Below are 4562 nucleotides of genomic sequence, written 5' to 3' on the forward strand. Positions count from 1 at the left end.
TACTTTTTTTTTTTTTTTTTTTAAAACACCAACCGCGGGCGAGGCACTGGAACAGTCACTTTACCTTACCTCCTTCTTAAGTACATTATTTAATCCACATAATCCCTCTGGGCCGACATTATTAATCCCATTTTACAGATAAGGAAACTGAGGAGCACACAGTTAAATAATTTGCCCAAGGTCCCCCAACTAGCAGGCCTCAGAGCCTGGGCGAGATCTGGGGCTTTGGCAGAGCCTGAATCCAAGCTACTTGCAATATACCAACGGGCTCCTCTCCCTCCCTGGGTCCCTGCCCTAGAAAACGTCTGTGCTACTTGGCTGAGGCCGCCACTGCTTGAACTGAGAAAGAAAAGAGGGGAAATGTGGCCAAGAGCTCCCCGGGCTGGGTTATTCCAAGGTCATGGAGCAGTCTCTGCCCACCCCTTCCTGCTCCCTGTGAGGTTACCTGGCAGGACAGTATTATCCTGTGGTGTCCTCAACACCGGGGGTAATGACAAAACCGAACACCGCCCAGTGCTCTCTATAGGCCAGGTGCTATTCTCGGCTCTCGTCCATGCGTTAACTGACTTCTCTCTCCCCACAAACCCCACCAGGTGGGTACAATACATTTTCCTTTGGCACCTTTCATGTAGCATTTATGTCTACATTTTACAGAAGAGGAAACTGAGGCCCAGAGAGGTCAAGTAATATCCCTAAGGTCACTGGGTGGCAAGTCAACTGGCAAGCCCGGGTCCAGATCCCCGGGGCACTGTTCCATACTCCGCCCCCTTGGACAAGTTACTTCCTTCTGAGAGCCTCCATTTACTCCTCAGTAAAGCGGAGATGATCCTCAACGAATGCCATGAGGTACCACCGGGAACCCTTTCAGATGCCGCGGAAACTGGAAACTCGGGTTGCAGTGTGGGGTTCCGAAAGTCGGGCTGGGGGCTAAGTCTGGTTCGCTCCCGCTCGGGGTGGGAACTTCCCTCCCAAGGAGCTGATGCTCCTGGGGCCACCCTGGGGTAGCCCCACCAGCTGCAGAGCAGCATTTGGGAGAACAATTCTTGTGCAGTCAGACTGAGGCAGGAAGTGAGTCATGGTTCTTCCCTTGTCTATGAGCTAGAGAACCCCATTGAGAGGAAATTTGGACTGCGCTAGCCCCACCTAGGCTCGGAGTTCCCTAGTGCCCTTCCCACTTGTCCTCTGGCCTTGCAAGAAAGGTCACCGCAGGGAGAGAGCAATCCTGGCCGCCTGGAGGTGCCCCACCCATCCCGGAGGCTGGCCCCAGGGGCGCTGCGGCAGGTCTCAGGAGGAGGAGGGGCAGGGCCTGCCTCTCCAATCCCACCTTGGGCAGGAGGTGGAACTCTTTTCAGCTGTGTTGCTCAGCGGTGCATCACTTGAGGGGAGGAGGGGGGCGAGGACTGAGCAAGTGAGCATCTGTCCTTACTTTGCCCAGAGCATCTTTACTTTCGTCCCTCTCCAGTTTGGGAGTTTCACATACAATCGTATTTTACAACAGTCCTCTTTGCTAAAATGAATTTGGAAGCCACTCCCCTTGAGACGAGGCCCCTCCGGAGAGAATCCCACCTTGCCACAGCTGGTGACCGTTAGCCAACTTCTTCCTTTATCTCCCCTGAAACAAGTCCTGGGGGCATGTATTGTTCTTTGGATCATGCCCAAACATTTACCTGAGGCCTTAACGCCTGAGGGAGCTAAGCGGCCCCTGAAGCTCAGGTGTCACACACACCCCCCACACACACACACACCGACTTAGGGCCTTAAGAGCCCAAGGGTCTCTGGATCCGTTTATCAGTTTTACACAGCAGTTGATAAGATGGTGGTACCACAGGACAGAAGCCTGGAGTACGAAGCCTTGGGGGGGTGGGGGTGGGGAAGCAGGGCCTGCCGCGTAAGGCCCGACAGACGAAGGGGCTGTGAAGGGGGTTCCCACCTTCCCAGCAAGTCTCTGGGAGGAAGGATCCAGCCAGCCAGGCCGCTCTTTATCTTCAAAGTGGGGTGAATCTGCAAGGCTCCTGAGGGCAACCACCGTCCTGTGGCTACGTTCACTCAGACACTCCCATATCCCCTGAGTGCTCCCGGGGTGGGGTTCCTCTTCTCCCCAAATCTCCTCCCCGCTCTCAGGCACCTCAGAGCCCTCCACAGCAGCACCCACACCTGGTTTTAATCAGACCCATTCGTGCGTGCATGTTAGGGCCCCTGACAAAATAACTGGTACTTTCTCTGAAGGGTGGTATTTTGAGAGCTTTTTTTTGTTTTCTTCCTTTTTGCTTACCTGCATTTTCAGGAATGTCTACAGTAACTTTTCTAATAAAATAATTAAACCTTGAAGTCATGCAAAAGTGAGTAAAGCATGCCCATACTTCACCAGCTAGCGCCTGAATACCTGGGGTCCATCCCGAGCCCCTCCGCCGCCCGCCGGGGGCGACAGCCAGGCTCCTCCTATCTGGTCACAGGGCAGGGCCTCTCCAGTTCTGGCTAAACCACTTTGGGAAAACCTCCTTTATATGACAGGCAAACAGGGTGTCTGTGGGTGGGGGGAGGAGCCAGAAGTGATTGGGTGCTGACATCTGAACCCAGCACGGCCAGCTCTCCTCATTTTCCTAGTTATTGGGGTGGGTCTGCCACGTCCCCAAGTCATTACCGGCTTAATGGCTTCTCTCTGCCCACTTTGTGTCTTCTTCCTCGCCCTCAGTGCCCAGCCAGTGTTACCCACAGTTGGGCACGTGACAGGTGCATTGGGTGCAGTCTAGCGTGGCTGACATTCATTGAGCACCTGCTGCATGCGGGGTCCTGGTGCCTCAGTGCCGAGTCCCTTAGAGCTTGTCCTCAGGAAGCCAGCGACCACCTCTGCTAGGGTTGGAAGGAGGTGCCTGTGAGGACGCCAGTGTCCCCGAAAATCTGCACCCTGCCGTGCCCTTGCAGCTCCAACAAACCCCTGCCCTTCCTTCTCCCTCAGTCCATTTTCATGACTTCTTGTTGAGTTTTCCAATCAGTGTGTCATCATCCAAAATGGGGTTTCTCAACGTCAGCACTATTGACCACTTGGGCCACCGGATCATTCTTTTTTTGTGGGGACTGTCCTGTGTATCGTAGGATGTTTAGCACTATCCCTGGTCTCTAAACACTAGGTGCCAGGAGCACCACCGCCCCATCGTGACAACCAAAAAAACATCCCCCAGACATTGCCTAATGTCCCCCGGGGTTGGGGGAGGGGCAGAGTCTCCCCCAGCAGAGAGCCACTGGTCCAGAGTGAGGAAGGGGAATGGTGCCGGAGGCGGCTGGTGAGCCCGGGTGCGAGACAGCAGGAGTTGTCTATGTGCCGAGACAGATGGCAACAAGGGAGAAAACTGCCAGGCCCCAAACCGCCTGTAATAGCAGCACAACAATGGGGCCATTTAGTGTCCAGGGCAAACAGTCCTAGGTGTTTCTACAGCATCTCTTCGGTAACATTCACGATAACGCCGAATCCGGGTAAGAACAACCATGGTGATCACACTGTTTCCTAAGGTCGGGGAGACAGCTTTGCCGTAAATATGTGTTTAGAAAGCAGACTGGTAGCTGCTTGGGGAGGAGGGGCCAGGAGGGGCCGGAGGAAACTTTCAAGAGTGACGGGACAGGGCGCCTGAGTGGCTCAGTTGGTTAGGTGACTGCCTTCAGCTCAGGTCATGATCCTGGAGTCCCAGGATCGAGTCCCGCATCGGGCTCCCTGCTCGGCGGTGAGTCTGTTTCTCCCTCTGACCCTCCCCCCTCTCATGCTCTCTCTGTCTCTATCTCATTCTCTCTCTCAAATAAATAAATAAAATCTTTAAAAAAAAAAAGAGTGACGGGACAGACTTCATTAGCTTGATTGTGCGGAGGGTTTCATGGGTGCGTACAGACGTCAAAATGGATCAAGTTGTACCCTTTAAACACGTGCAGTTTATAGTGTGTCAATCATATCTCGATTCATCTGTTTTTAAAATGTATTTGTTTCAAGTTTTAGTGCTTGAAAGGCAGTATTTTGAAAATTTACTAACATGCACTAGCCTGCTTCTTGACCATGACAGATAAATTGAGGGTCCTTAAGATCAATGTAGTACTTAAGAAGAAAACAGAAAAAAAAAGAAGACGATCACGGGCCTCAAGGCTGACCTAAGAAAGGAGGGAGAGCCAGAGTGAAGCCGGTGAGAGCCGGTCCCCCCGCTCAGGGGAAGCTCAGGAGTTCTGCTCTTGGAGGATGCTATCAAACCAACGTGTCTGGAACCGTATTATCAGGGGCTTGGGGAAATGAAATGACAAATGTGGTGCTGGCTGCCAGGAAGGGAACAGATGATTCTGGACCTTACGGGCTCCTCCACTAACTTTAATCCCTAAAACAAACATTGCTGGGGAGAGTCAATTAATACAGGAGGAGGGTGGGCGCTACCGCTCAGTGGGGCATGGTACACCCGGGGAGCAGAGAGCCCTTCCGGGGGCCACCTGCCCATTAAAGGCACCAGCTCTAGCGCCCGAGGGGGTGCACTTGGCAGGGCGGGGTGCTGGAGATGCCCAGGAGGGAGAGTCATTGCAAACAATGAGGGGCT

General features: G+C 53.5%; 1 protein-coding gene across 1 annotated transcript in view; it reads right to left on the reverse strand.

The window, feature by feature from the left end:
* Positions 1–2469, reverse strand: part of FURIN (furin, paired basic amino acid cleaving enzyme) — a 13778-nt gene extending 11309 nt beyond the window's left edge. Inside the window, exon 1 of the mRNA XM_021680675.1 lies at positions 2384–2469. The gene's annotated coding sequence lies outside the window, so the exon portion shown is untranslated. The remainder of the gene's footprint in view (positions 1–2383) is intronic.
* Positions 2470–4562: the final 2093 nt, after the last annotated feature.

The sequence above is a fragment of the Neomonachus schauinslandi genome, chromosome 9 (genome assembly GCF_002201575.2).
Source record: "Neomonachus schauinslandi chromosome 9, ASM220157v2, whole genome shotgun sequence".
Taxonomy (NCBI): Eukaryota; Metazoa; Chordata; class Mammalia; order Carnivora; family Phocidae; genus Neomonachus; species Neomonachus schauinslandi.